Here is a 15,307-nt window from a genome sequence, read left to right as displayed (position 1 = left end):
ACGCGATTCTTGTTGAATCGCGTCATCATAGCCACGCCCCCTGCTGTATAATGCTGGTAATAGCGGCATTACACAGCGGGGGCGTGGCTTACGTGACGCGATTTCCGCAGCCACGCCCTGTTCCGCCTCTGTCACGCCCCATCACGCCTCTGACCCGCCCCCCTCTGCACTCCCCATCACTGCCCGCCCCGCTGCTGAGCCGACCTGGCTGCTCTCTCCCGGAGAGAGCAGCCAGAAAGTCGGCAAGTATGCCCTTACTCAGTCTCTGTATAGAGTGGGCCTTCCTCTACACTGCCAATCAGGAACCAGCAGTATATCACCCTACTGGGAAGGGAGATGGCAGGCTGGTGCCAGAGCCACAGCACAAGGAGGGAATAATGGACATATTTATCAAGACTGGGTAGGAGAAAGATTTTGCCATTAATGTACAAAGTTATACGCTGCTTTTCTGCAATGCCAGCTGGCAGCAGTAAGTGGACTTTTACTGCTTCACCAGCCAATCCTAGTGCAAAAGGACAGAGACTAATTAGATAATGGCCCTCATTCCAAGTTGTTCGCTCGCAAGCTGCTTTTAGCAGCATTGCACATGCTAAGCCGCCGCCTACTGGGAGTGAATCTTTGCTTCTTATAATTGTGAACGAAAGATTCTCAATATTGCGATAAGACATCTCTGTGCAGTTTCTGAGTAGCTCGAGACTTACTCTTCCAGTGCGATCAGTTCAGCGCTTGTCGTTCCTGGTTTGACGTCACAAACACACCCAGCGTTCGCCCAGACACTCCTCCGTTTCTTCAACCACTCCCGCGTTTTCCCAGAAACGGTAGCGTTTTTTTGCACACACCCATAAAACGGCCAGTTTCCGCCCAGAAACACCCACTTCCTGTCAATCACACTCCAATCGCCTGAACGAAGAAAAAGCCGTGAGTAAAATACCTAACCATAGCAAATTTACTTGGCGCAGTCGCAGTGCGAACAATGCGCATGCGCACTAAGCGGAAAATCGATGCGATGCGAAAAAATGTACCGAGCGAACAACTCGGAATGGGTTCACTACGGCTGGCCGGCGGTCGGGCTCCCGGCGACCAGCATCCCGGCGCCGGGAGCCCGACCGCCGGCTTACCGACAGCTTGGCGAGCGCAAATGAGCCCCTTGCGGGCTCACTGCGCTCGCCACGCTACGGGCACGGTGGCGCGCTACGCGCGCCACACTATTTTATTCTCCCTCTGGGGGTCGTGGACCTCCACGAGGGAAAATAAGTCTCGGTATGCCGGCTGTCGGGCTCCCGGCGCCGGTATACTGAGCGCCGGGAGCCCGACCGCCGGCAAACAGAAGACCACCCCTCGGAATGACCACCAATGTGTAATGCACTTACATTTCTAAAGACCAGTAAACTAGTAAAGAGTGACATTTATAGGAATAATGCAGTTTATAAGATATAGGATATAGCTACTTTGTCAACATACCTATTTGGTTACAACTCAATGCAAAAAAAAGCAAGCAAATATGGTCAAGAGGTTCAGTTGTTATCCAGGCCAAACACCGGAATGGGGAAGAAATGCAATCCTAGTGACTTTGGGCCTAATTCAGACCTGATCGCTGTTTTTTTGCAGTGCTGCGATCAGATAGTCGCCGCCTACAGGGGAGTGTATTTTAGCTGTGCACGTGTGCGATTGCATGTGCAGCCGTGTGGTACGAAAAGATTTTGTGCAGTTTCTGAGTAGCTCAGGACTTACTCAGCCGCTGCGATCACTTCAGCCTGTCCGGGGCCGGAATTGACGTCACACACCCACCCTGCGAACGCGTTGACACGCCTGCGTTTCCCCAACCACTCCCTGAAAACGGTCAGTTGCCACCAACAAACGCCCTCTTGCTGTCAATTTCCTTGTGATCGCCCGTGCGAAGGGATTCTTCGTTAAAGCCATCGCTCGCCAACAATCTGCTTTGTACCCGTACGACGCTCCTGCGCTTTGCGTTGCATACATATGTGTAGTTCAGACCCAATTGCAGTGCTGCAAAAAAAGCTAGCGTGCGATCAGGTCTGAATTAGCCCCTTTGACCATTGAATGATTGTTGACACTAATAATTAATAATAAAAGAATGGAACTTCCGTTAATTTATTTTACATCCATCTCCGTTTACAGATCATACCGTTGGAAAACATTGGCAACAGGGTAAGAAGCAAAACCCGACATGCTGGCAGTCTGCCATGTTCTGTTGTGGTGAATAGGAAAGGGGGGGGAGCATCTGTCAGAAACAGGCTCCGCTACCCCATATGCACAAATTGCACGGAGCTTTACATACCCGCGTGCGATACTCCCATGATATCCTCACAAGACAGGGCGGTTCTGTGCACTCACATTGCTGCCGCCCTGGAACGCTCAATGTCACAGAAAAACAGATCTGACGAGTTCTGTCCGGCAGGATTGTGATACCATAAATGTGTAACTGCATCTGCGCGTGAGCTGTAGTCAAAACTCACTGTTTGCGTCTATAAGCAGAGACCAGCGCCTCCAATTTCCTTTTCCTCCCAGCAGCAAATTTTGGTATGTAAGAGAGCACACATATATACACAGTGTATATATATTCACACATACAGCCCAGTTTCCATTTGGAATAGTTTTAATTTTCTTTCCTCTCTAGGAAATGGTAAAATATGGGTATTATAACAATATTTAAATATCAGACTAATTATACCAGTCACACAATATAATGAACAAGTCTCCCGTCAGACCGAGTCTCTCTCGCCCCTATGCACCCCATTTGGTCACCAGCAGGTAACAAGAGCAAGAAATCTACATGTGCAGACCGTTCTAGGCAGGTGCAGTTTGATTTCAGACAATTTGCGCTACAATGTCGTAGTACTCATTCTGCGTCAATCATGCAACAGCGCAATGATACTTTATGGTAACTAGGCCCCTAGATGTGTTTTTCTATCATTGTCTATCGCTAATTCTATGATATAGGTTGTGCGTATTCTGATAATATGGCAGTCTGCACTGAGAAACTTCTGAAAGATTTGACGATTAAACAATACTAATGGAAGGGGGCCCTAATTTGCACACCATAATTAGGTAATGAGGAGCTACTCTGCTTGAGACTTAATACAGTGTACAGAGGGAAAAAGTAGCAGGTGCACCATCTCACACTAGCTCAACCTGTAATAACCAGGGGCATTTAGCATTATCCTGGCCAGGGCTATGAGCTTACCCACCGCACCAAGGTAGCCTCTCATTGGGTAAGTCCCTAACACTAACTATAGGGGTTCAGGTCCGGGGGGCAGGACACCCCAAAGCCACACAACCCCAGGGCACCGCAGGAGTGATACAAACAAAGAGTTAAGTGGGTAGTAGCAGCTACTGCTGCATGTGTAAGTAATGTGAGGAGTGAAAGAAAATGGTGTGAAAGTGTTACATATATATATAAAACAAACTATAAGTGCCATAGTGTATTGAAATAAATGTTAGATTGCAGTGCCCTGGGGGTGCCTATCCACAGCAGGTACAGGGAACCCCACCGCTCCCCAGAAAATCCCCCAATACTGACTGCCATAGTAAACAATATGTAGGAGTCTTACCTTAGTGTGTTCAATCCACATTTGCAGGCCAGAGTGCTGGACTTTGTTATTTAAAATCAGTGAGGGGTGGGTGGGGCAGGGTGCTAAATTAGGCTGAAGGCGTCTCCTACCTTCAGAAATACGTAAAAATACATAGAATCCGTTAGAGGGAAGAGGGCCCTAATTTACACACCATAATTAGGTATTGAGGTGCTACTCTGCTTGAAACTGAGGTAATCATTCCGAGTTGATCGCTAGCTGCATTCGTTCGCTGTGCAGCGATGAGGCAAAAAAACGGCACAATGCGCACGCGCGTCGTACTATTACAACGGCCGATGAAGTTTCACACAAGCTCTAGCGAAGCTTTTTAGTCGCACTGGTGGCCGCAGAGTGATTGACATGAAGTGGGCATTTCTGGGTGTCAACTGACCGTTTTCAGGGAGTGTTCAAAAAAAACGCAGGCGTGCCAGGAAAACCGCAGGCGTGGCTGGGCGAACGCAGGGCGTGTTTGTGACGTCAAAACAGGAACTGAACAGTCTGAAGTCTTCGCAAGCGCTGAGTAGGTATTGAGCTACTCTAAAACTGCCCAAAAAAAAAGTTTGCCGCCGCTCTGTAATCCTTTCGTTCGACTTCTGCTAAGCTAAGATACACTCCCAGTGGGCGGCGGTTTAGCGTTTGCACGGCTGCTAAAAACTGCTAGCGAGCGAACAACTCGGAATGACCACCTTAATACAGTGTACAGAGGGAAACAGTAGCAGGTGCACCATCTCACACTAGCTCAACCTGTAATAACCAGAGGCATTTAGCATAATCCTGGCCAGGGCTATGAGCTTACCCACCGCACCAAGGTAGCCTCTCATTGGGTAAGTCCCTAACACTAACTACAGTGGGTCAGGTCCAGGGGGCAGGACACCCCAAAGCCACCCAGCCCCGCAAGAGTGATACAAAGAGTTAAGTGGGTAGGAGCAGCTACTGCTCCATGTGTGAGTATTAAACAATACTGTCCGATTTTACATATTTGCAAGCATGGTCTGTAAGACACTGTGTACTTATTGTATCCTTAATTAACCATAAAACACTTCTGCTGGGGGGATTTTCCATCAAACTACTCCTTCATGTATCCTTCAAAGCAGTTTCGGAGGGATGCAGTCATTATCAGGATCCCGGTATCCAGGAAACCAACGCCGGAATCCCAACAGCCGGCATTTTCCCGACACATGGCATCCCAACACCCACCTCATATTCCCACGTGGTTGGTGGGTCCACGAGTGGGAATAGATCCTGTGGCGAGCTACCGGGCCTGAAGTGTGGCAAGCCCGCGAGGGGGCTCGCAGCCGGTATGCCGCTGTCGGGATACTGACAGCCTGCCTCCCGTCTGCCGGTATTACATACCGGACCTGTTTGGAAGTAGCACTGCTTCATCAAATACTAAACTTCCTTTTATATGAAGCAGTTTCACCTATTGTAAAGTGAAATTGTTGCTGCGCACGGAAGTCTCTCAGCTGCAGCACATAAATAAGAGGATATTTAAGCAGCTTGGTAAACTATGAAGGAACTTTGGAGAAAGCCTGGGAATCATTTTACAATGCATGTCCCCAAATAATAACAGAACAGGATTTATGTATAGTTAGGAAAGACCATTCCCAAACCAGGAGAAACACAGGAAGTGCACAGGGCTAGATGTATGGTCAGACACGATATCACCAGGCCGTGTTTATCAGGCTGTTTACTCTGGTTACCAGGCAGCAGGCGTGTCACCCGTCAGCGGATAATAAGCCTGCTAGCTGTATTACAGTAGGCGAGTCTATAGCTGAACACGGACTCTCAGACAAGGCCTGTGGTAGAGCCGTCTGCGAGGCACAGGAAGCCAGTGACATAACCGCTGCCGAAACGCGTGGAACATACAAGGCCAATACTAGAATTAGCTAGCTGCAGGCAAAACACAATCACACGTAGGATTTATTTATTACCAGTTATTTATTTATTTAGCGCACACATATTCCGCAGCGCTGTACAGAGAATATTTTGCCCATTCACATCAGTCCCTGCCCCAGTGGAGCTTACAATCTATATTCCCTATCACATGTACACACACATTCACACTAGGGTTCATTTTGTTGGGATCCAATTAACCTACTAGTATATTTTTGGATTGTGGGAGGAAACCGCAGTAAACCCACACAAGCACGGGGAGAATATACAAACTCCACACAGTTAGGGCCATGGTGGGAATTGAACCCATGACCTCAGTGCTGTGAGGCAATAATGCTAACCATTACACCATCCGTACTGCCTGGATGAGCACAGTAGCACGCTGGGCAGCACTGCTGGAGAAATGATGATGTCATTCTTCATGTTGTTCTTTGCATGTTTTATTTTATTTTTGTTATAATATAAAAATATATTTTTTTTCACTGCATTTGTGTTTGCAAACGGTTGATATCACAAATTACGAGTGCACATAACTATTCTATAATATAAATAGTTTCCAGTCTGAAATAAGTCAGGGCAAGTGCTGTGAAATAAATATTTGTGCAAGTATTTCATTTGCGGGGTTAAATATGGAAAATACACCCAAATTGTGTACATAGCACCCCAAAATGCACCAGCCTGTCTGAGGGGAAGTGGCCCGTGACGAAGATGCACCCCATTCACTTGAATGGAGAGCGTCTCCGTTTGCGCGCCCGGACAGAGACGCTCTGAATGGGAGCGTCTCTGTGCTCTCCTGGCGTGATCACCTAGTCATGTCTGTATGACTGTACTACAGATGGCGGGGTATAAAGTACTGTGCGTCTGGCCTGGAGAACAGTTACTTATCATTATGTGGCTACAGAACAGATCTTATTTCGCAGTAATACAAAATCTATACGCTAATTGAGAGAAGACACTAAGGGGTCTATTCATGACATGGAGCAGTTAAAACTGTGGAGAAGTGAGCCAGTGGAGAAGAACCAATCAGCATTGAAGTAACATTTACAAATTGCATACTATAAAATTATACAGAGCAGCTGATTGGTTGCCATGGGCAACTTCTCCACTGTCCAATCTCAGCAAGCCCGACCCAGTGTTGCCATTTGCAGTAGCAATTCCAACAAAATATTTAAAAACAAAAAGGAACAAGTATATATGAGGGAATTTAATAAAAGAATGGTAATGAAATTTTTTTTTTTTTTATACATTGCCACTTAAGAAAATTTTACAGTCATTTATAGGTAGCCCTGTAACCAATCAACCAATATTACCATCTGAATACGAGAAATCCGGTTGTGTAAAAAATCAACACACCTGAAGAAGTCGCTACAGACTTGGGTAAAAACTTTATCGTTGCTGTACAAACTAACTTAATCGTCCAATAGCAACTCTGGTCTTACGATGACACCTATGAGTGTATAGAATGTCTATAAGGAAAAATGATTCTCAATGCGCGGGAACTGTTTTAATTATGTTTTATTGATATAAAAAAATGTTTTTTAAATGTATACATACTTTTAGGATTCATTGGGTATACTCATAAAAACAGTTTAAGGAATAAACAGCTCACTCATATCATCCTTAAGGTATCTTCCACTCTTCCAAATAACTGGTGAGAATATGAGAATATATATATATATACCCGCCCAACCCTGACAGATTAGAAATTACAACCCCTGCAGCGTGTTCGATATGGCGGTGTTTTCTATTGAAACCACTATGGATGAGATTCATTTATTGGTGCTTTATAGAGGCACCCAGCTGGCCAAATAAGGTAGGTTGGCATATGGGATTTGTAGTTTATCTTTCACTGTTCAGACTATGAGCAGTTAAAGATAAACTACAAATCCCTTGAGGCTATTGCATTGAGTCCTTTACAAAGATGGCTAGGCTCAGACTGTATAATGTGAATTGAGGGCACTGTGCGGCATATAATGTGAATTGTGGTACGGTGTCATATGTGAATTGCAAGTATTGTGCAGCATATTATGTGAATTGGCACAATGTGGAATATTACGTGGATTTGGGCACTTTACGGCATATAGTGTGAATTGGGGGCGCTATGCAGCGTAGAATGTGAATTGGGGGCACTATGCAGCATAAAATGTGAATTGGAGGCACAGTGCGGCATATTATGTGAACTGGGGGCACTGTCATATAATGTGAATTGCAAGTATTTTGCAGCATATTATGTGAATTGACACTATGTGTAACATTATGTGAATTGGGGCACTGTGTGGCATATAATGTGAATTGGAAACCCGTGCAGCATATAATGTAAATTGCGAGCACTGTACGGTATATTATGTGAATTGGGAGCACAGTGCAGCATATAATTTCAATTGCGGGTAGGGGGTCTTATTCAGGATGGATCGATTATGATTATGAGATCCAGCCCTTAGTCTACTGATGTTTGGGAAATTGCGTATACGCAGGACCCGTTCTGTGCATGTGCAGAACGGGTCCTGCAAATGCGTCTCCTGATGGACAGGAAGAGGCATTCTCGGGGAAGGACGGGGCGGAGGTGGTCTGCGTTGGGGAAAACTGAGACGTGTTACCCTTGTTTTCTGGGAGTAGCGGGGCCAGGAACTGCAACGTTGTCGCAGTTTCCTTGGCGTCGCTAGCTTCCCAAATCACACAGCTGTATCACTCTGCCCCTCTATATCTGACAGGACAAATCACACAGAGCTGTATCACTCCACCCCTCTCTGACAGGACAAATCACACAGAGCTGTATCACTCCACCCCTCTCTGGCAGGACAAATCACACAGAACTGTATCACACAGGTTTCATGCAATGGATGATAATTATTGTGCAACTGTAGTAAAATATTGTTTCTCATTCAACAGTGACTAATAAAGTGCATTTACCAAGCCCTATATACTGTAACAAGGTGATAAGCATTCTAACAATAATAAAATAATTTATTCCAACATGTATTTAATTTTATGTCAGTGTATAGTGCTTGTCAGTAATGTCTGTATATCTATGTAATTCAATCTCTGTGTACAAATTTGTGCTACGTGACTTTGTTTTAATAAAAATGTGTGTAGTAGAAGACATAACGTTCCCTCTATAGTGAATTTTCTGCAGCGGGGTACACTGGTATTCCACAGGGAATAACATCAGAGGGTGTAGAGTTGGATCTTGATCCGAGGCACCAACAAGCTAAAGCTTTGACTGTTCCCAGGATGCATTGCACCGCCTCCTGTATAACCCCGCCTCCAGGCACTAGAGCTCAGTTTGTAAGTTGGTGCCTGCAGCCCAGAAAATAGCTTTTTTGAAGAATTCAAGGGCTGCAGCACTATTTATGTCAGTCTGACATTCTGTGCTGCGGCTCCATCACCTCCCCAGCAGCGCTGCATACTCCCACGGCCTGGTTCCCATATACTTGCGGCGGAGGCCCAATGCAGAGAGAGAAGCCACCTTCCCTGTCACAGTTACATGTGTTATATACAGGGTGTAGCTACCATAGGTGCAGGGAGTGCAGCTGCTATGGGGCCCAGAGCTGAGAGGGGCAATCTTCCCTGTCACAGTTACATGTGTTATATACAGGATGTAGCTACCATAGGTGCAGGGAGTGCAGCTGCTATGGGGCCCAGAGATGAGAGGGGCCATCTTCCCTGTCACAGTTACATGTGTTATATACAGGGTGTAGCTACCATAGGTGCAGGGAGTGCAGCTGCTATGGGACCAGAGCTTAGAGGGGCCACCTTCCCTGTCACAGTTACATCATACTTGCCTACCCTCCCGGAATGGCCGGGAGGCTCCCGAAAAACGGGTGACCCTCCCGGCCCCCCGGAAGCGCAGGCAAGTCTCCCGATTTATGCGGGTCACCCCCTGCCTGCCGCCCACTTCACGAGTAAAGTGGGCGGTCCGGGCAGGCGATGACGCAATTCTTGTTGAATCGCGTCATCGTAACCACGCCCCCTGCTGTATAATGCCGGTAATCGCGGCATTACACAGCGGGGGCGTGGCTTAAATGACGCGATCTGAAAGCCACGCCCCATCCCGCCTCTGTCCCGCCCCCCTGCCGCGTCACTTCACTTCCCGCCCGCCCCCTGCTGAGCCGACGGGCTGCTCTCTCCAGGATACACTGGTGCAGCTGCTATGGAGTCAGAGCTGAGAGGGACCACCTTCCTTGTCACAGTTACATGTGTTATATACAGGGTGTAGCTACAATAGGTGCAGGGAGTGCAGCTGCTATGGGGCCCAGAGCCGAGAGGGGCCACCTTCCCTGTCACAGTTACATGTGTTATATACAGGGGCGTAGCTACCATAGGTGCAGGGAGTGCAGCTGCTATGGGGCCCAGAGCTGAGAGGGGTCACCTTCCCTGTCACAGTTACATGTGTTATATACAGGGTGTAGCTACCATAGGTGCAGGGAGTGCAGCTGCTATGGGGCCAGAGCTGAGAGGGACCACCTTCCCTGTCACAGTTACATATGTTATATACATTTTTCACCATCAGGTGGTACGTAGGTGCACTTGAGGCCTGTAATATATCTAGTTACACCGCTGGACTTGCTCATTGTAATGGGTATAAAATGTAGTAGCGGGCATTATAATGTGGCACAATATGAACTGGGGACACTGAATGTCATAATGTGAATTGGGAGTAGTGTGTGGCATAAGTATGGGTAGCCCTACAATGTGACATAACATGAACTAGGGCACTACTATGCGGCATAACATTAACAACTGCTGAGGAGAGGTGTCTCCCTAGAAATATTGGGGCAGGGGCCCCTTCAGCATGTTGCTGTGGGGCCCACAAAGCTCTGGCTACTCCCCTGTATAGAAGGAGATAATGTGTGACGCATACAACCACTAGTGCGCATATCTGAGCCCCGCAGCACATGTTATATTGTACGTGTACTTTCCTCACATTATACATGCCCCATCTACTAATTTTATGTCAGACTCCAACCTGTCCCACTTTATAAGCTTCCCTTCATTACATAACACTTTTCCATTTTTTAATTTGGTCTATTTTATACATTTTTAGTGTTTAAAGCTTTTAATAACATTGGACAGAGCAGTGAGAGGTATAGTAGGGCATAGTGGGCGTGGCCAGCGTGTGATGGCGTCAGTTAGCAACGGTCCAGTCACCTGCAGCAATGCTGTTGCCCACCACACAGACTGGTCCTGTATCCTGGTGACTTCTACACGGGGTGAGACACCTGGCACAGGGCCTACGCCCAGCTGACACCCTGATTTGTGATGAGTGCACTGCAGACAAGTGGCTCGTACAGCACCGCTGGCTTACCTAATAAATGAACATTACAACTGGTGCAGCAAGTGGAATAACTTTTACCGTTTGCTGCAGATCTATACCTAACACTACAAGAAGGGTCTTACATCATCGAGCCATAAACCATTCTCTATAGTAATGTGGCTGTGAAACCAATTCTCCAAAGGACAATATCAAAAAGTTACACTAATAAAAACTATGAACCTGGGTGATCCCCCTGTAACACAATCATGTCCACTTATGCTGCTTTGTGCAGAGTGGTGAGCAGCGGCCAGCCGGCCACATACAGTCAACTGTGTATACAGCTTAGACGTGTCGGATGCAGATGGTTTTGTTTTCACTTCCTGGCCTGACAGGATGTTTAGAATACAAGTAGAGATATGTAATTATTTATTACTCATCCAGGCAAAGCTGCTGCATTGATGCACATCACCTCTATCACTGACCGTAAGAAGCAAGGGTGTAGCTACCATAGGTGCAGGGAGAGCAGCTGATATGGGGCCAGAGCTGAGAGGGGCCACCTTCCCTGTCACAGTTACATGTGTTATATACAGGGTGTAGCTACCATAGGTGCAGGGAGTGCAGCTGCTATGGGGCCCAGAGCTGAGAGGGGCCACCTTCCCTGTCACAGTTACATGTGTTATATACAAGGGTGTAGCTACCATAGGTGCAGGGAGTGCAGCTGCTATGGGGCCAGAGCTGAGAGGGGCCACCTTCCCTGTCACAGGTTACATGTGTTATATACAGGGTGTAGCTACCATAGGTGCAGGGAGTGCAGCTGCTATGGGGCCCAGAGCTGAGAGGGGCCACCTTTCCTGTCACAGTTACATGTGTTATATACAGGGTGTAGCTACCATAGGTGCAGGGAGTGCAGCTGCTATGGGGCCAGAGCTGAGAGGGGCCACCTTCCCTGTCACAGTTACATGTGTTATATACAGAATGTAGCTACCACAGGTGCAGGGAGTGCAGCTGCTATGGAGCCCAGAGCTGAGAGGGGCCACCTTCCCTGTCACAGTTACATGTGTTATATACAGGGTGTAGCTACCATAGGTGCAGGGAGTGCAGCTGCTATGGGGCCCAGAGCTGAGAGGGGCCACCTTCCCTGTCACAGTTACATGTGTTATATACAGGGGTGTAGCTACCATAGGTGCAGGGAGTGTAGCTGCTATGGGGCCCAGAGCTGAGAGGGGCCACTTTCCCTGTCACAGTTACATGTGTTATATACATGGGTGTAGCTACCGTAGGTGCATGGAGAGCAGCTGCTATGGGGCCAGAGCGGGGGCCACCTTCCCTGTCACAGTTACATGTGTTATATACAGGGGTGTAGCTACCATAGGTGCAGGGGGTGCAGCTGCTATGGGGACAGAGCTGAGAGGGGCCACCTTCCCTGTCACAGTTACATGTGTTATATACAGGGTGTAGCGACCATAGGTGCAGGGAGTGCAGCTGCTATGGGGCCAGAGCTAAGAGGGGCCACCTTTCCTGTCACAGTTACACATGTTATATACAGGGTGTAGCTACCATAGGTGCTGGGAGTGCAGCTGCTATGGGGCCCAGAGCTGAGAAGGGCCACCTTCCATGTCATAGTTACATGTGTTATATACAGGGTGTAGCTACCATAGCTGCAGGGAGTGCAGCTGCTATGGGGCCCAGAGCTGAGAGGGACCACCTTCCCTGTCACAGTTACATGTGTTATATACAGGGTGTAACTACCATAGGTGCAGGGAGTGCAGCTGCTATGGGGCCCAGAGCTGAGAGGGGCCACCTTCCCTGTCACAGTTACATGTGTTATATGCAGGGTGTAGCTACCATAGGTGCAGGGAGTGCAGCTGCTATGGGGACCAGAGCTGAGAGGGGCCACCTTCCCTGTCACAGTTACATGTGTTATATGCAGGGTGTAGCTACCATAGGTGCAGGGAGTGCAGCTGCTATGGGGACCAGAGCTGAGAGGGGTCACCTTCCCTGTCACAGTTACATGTGTTATATACAGGGGTGTAGCTACCATAGGTGCAGGGAGTGCAGCTGCTATGGGGCCCAGACCTGAGAGGGGTCACCTTCCCTGTCACAGTTACATGTGTTATATACAGGGGTGTAGCTACCATAGGTGCAGGGAGTGCAGCTGCTATGGGGCAGAGAGCTGAGAGGGGCCACCTTCCCTGTCACAGTTACATGTGTTATATACAGGGTGTAGCTACCATAAGTACAGGGAGTGCAGCTGTTATGGGGCCGAGAGCTGAGAGGGGCCACCTTCCCTGTCACAGTTACATGTGTTATATGCAAGGGTGTAGCTACCATAGGTGCAGGGAGTGCAGCTGCTATGGGGCCAGAGCTGAGAGAGGCCACCTTCCCTGTCACAGTTACATGTGTTATATTCAGGGTGTAGCTACCATAGGTGCAGGGAGTGCAGCTGCTATGGGGCCCAGAGCTGATAGGGGACACCTTCCCTGTCACAGTTACATGTGTTATATACAAGAGTGTAGCTACCATAGGTGCAGGGAGTGCAGCTGCTATGGGGCCCAGAGCTGAGGGGCCACCTTCCCTGTCACAGTTACATGTGTTATATACAGGGTGTAGCTACCATAGGTACAGGGAGTGCAGCTGCTATGGGGCCCAGAGCTGAGAGGGGCCACCTTCCCTGTCACAGTTACATATGTTATATACAGGGTGTAGCTACCATAGGTGCAGGGAGTGTAGCTGCTATGGGACCCAGAGCTGAGAGGGGCCACTTTCCCTGTCACAGTGACATGTGTTATATACATGGGTGTAGCTACCATAGGTGCATGGAGAGCAGCTGCTATGGGGCCAGAGCGGGGGCCACCTTCCCTGTCACAGTTACATGTGTTATATACAGGGCTGTAGCTACCATAGGTGCAGGGGGTGCAGCTGCTATGGAGCCCAGAGCTAAGAGGGGCCACCTTCCCTGTCACAGTTACACATGTTATATACAGGGTGTAGCTACCATAGGTGCAGGGAGTGCAGCTGCTATGGGGCCCAGAGCTGAGAAGGGCCACCTTCCCTGTCATAGTTACATGTGTTATATACAGGGTGTAGCTACCATAGGTGCAGGGAGTGCAGCTGCTATGGGGCCCAGAGCTGAGAGGGACCACCTTCCCTGTCACAGTTGCATGTGTTATATACAGGGTGTAGCTACCATAGGTGCAGGGAGTGCAGCTGCTATGGGGCCCAGAGCTGAGAGGGGCCACCTTCCCTGTCACAGTTACATGTGTTATATGCAGGGTGTAGCTACCATAGGTGCAGGGAGTGCAGCTGCTATGGGGCAGAGAGCTGAGAGGGGCCACCTTCCCTGTCACAGTTACATGTGTTATATTCAGGGTGTAGCTACCATAAGTACAGGGAGTGCAGCTGTTATGGGGCCGAGAGCTGAGAGGGGCCACCTTCCCTGTCACAGTTACATGTGTTATATACAAGGGTGTAGCTACCATAGGTGCAGGGAGTGCAGCTGCTATGGGGCCAGAGCTGAGAGGGGTCACCTTCCCTGTCACAGTTACATGTGTTATATTCAGGGTGTAGCTACCATAGGTGCAGGGAGTGCAGCTGCTATGGGGCCCAGAGCTGATAGGGGACACCTTCCCTGTCACAGTTACATGTGTTATAATACAAGAGTGTAGCTACCATAGGTGCAGGGAGTGCAGCTGCTATGGGGCCCAGAGCTGAGGGGCCACCTTCCCTGTCACAGTTACATGTGTTATATACAGGGTGTAGCTACCATAGGTGCAGGGAGTGCAGCTGCTATGGGGCCCAGAGCTGAGAGGGGCCACCTTCCCTGTCACAGTTACATGTGTTATATGCAGGGTGTAGCTACCATAGGTGCAGGCAGTGGAGCTGCTATGGGGACAGAGCTGAGAGGGGCCACCTTCCCTGTCACAGTTACATGTGTTATATACAGGGTGTAGCGACTATAGGTGCAGGGAGTGCAGCTGCTATGGGGCCAGAGCTAAGAGGGGCCACCTTCCCTGTCACAGTTACACATGTTATATACAGGGTGTAGCTACCATAGGTGCAGGGAGTGCAGCTGCTATGGGGCCCAGAGCTGAGAAGGGCCACCTTCTCTGTCACAGTTACATGTGTTATATACAGGGTGTAGCTACCATAGGTACAGGGAGTGCAGCTGCTATGGGGCCCAGAGCTGAGAGGGGCCACCTTCCCTGTCACAGTTACATATGTTATATACAGGGTGTAGCTACCATAGGTGCAGGCAGTGGAGCTGCTATGGGGACAGAGCTGAGAGGGGCCACCTTCCCTGTCACAGTTACATGTGTTATATACAGGGTGTAGCGACCATAGGTGCAGGGAGTGCAGCTGCTATGGGGCCAGAGCTAAGAGGGGCCACCTTCCCTGTCACAGTTACACATGTTATATACAGGGTGTAGCTACCATAGGTGCAGGGAGTGCAGCTGCTATGGGGCCCAGAGCTGAGAAGGGCCACCTTCCCTGTCATAGTTACATGTGTTATATACAGGGTGTAGCTACCATAGCTGCAGGGAGTGCAGCTGCTATGGGGCCCAGAGCTGAG

Source organism: Pseudophryne corroboree, chromosome 12 (assembly GCF_028390025.1).
Source record: "Pseudophryne corroboree isolate aPseCor3 chromosome 12, aPseCor3.hap2, whole genome shotgun sequence".
Taxonomy (NCBI): Eukaryota; Metazoa; Chordata; class Amphibia; order Anura; family Myobatrachidae; genus Pseudophryne; species Pseudophryne corroboree.
Note: the sequence above shows the minus strand (reverse complement) of the source record.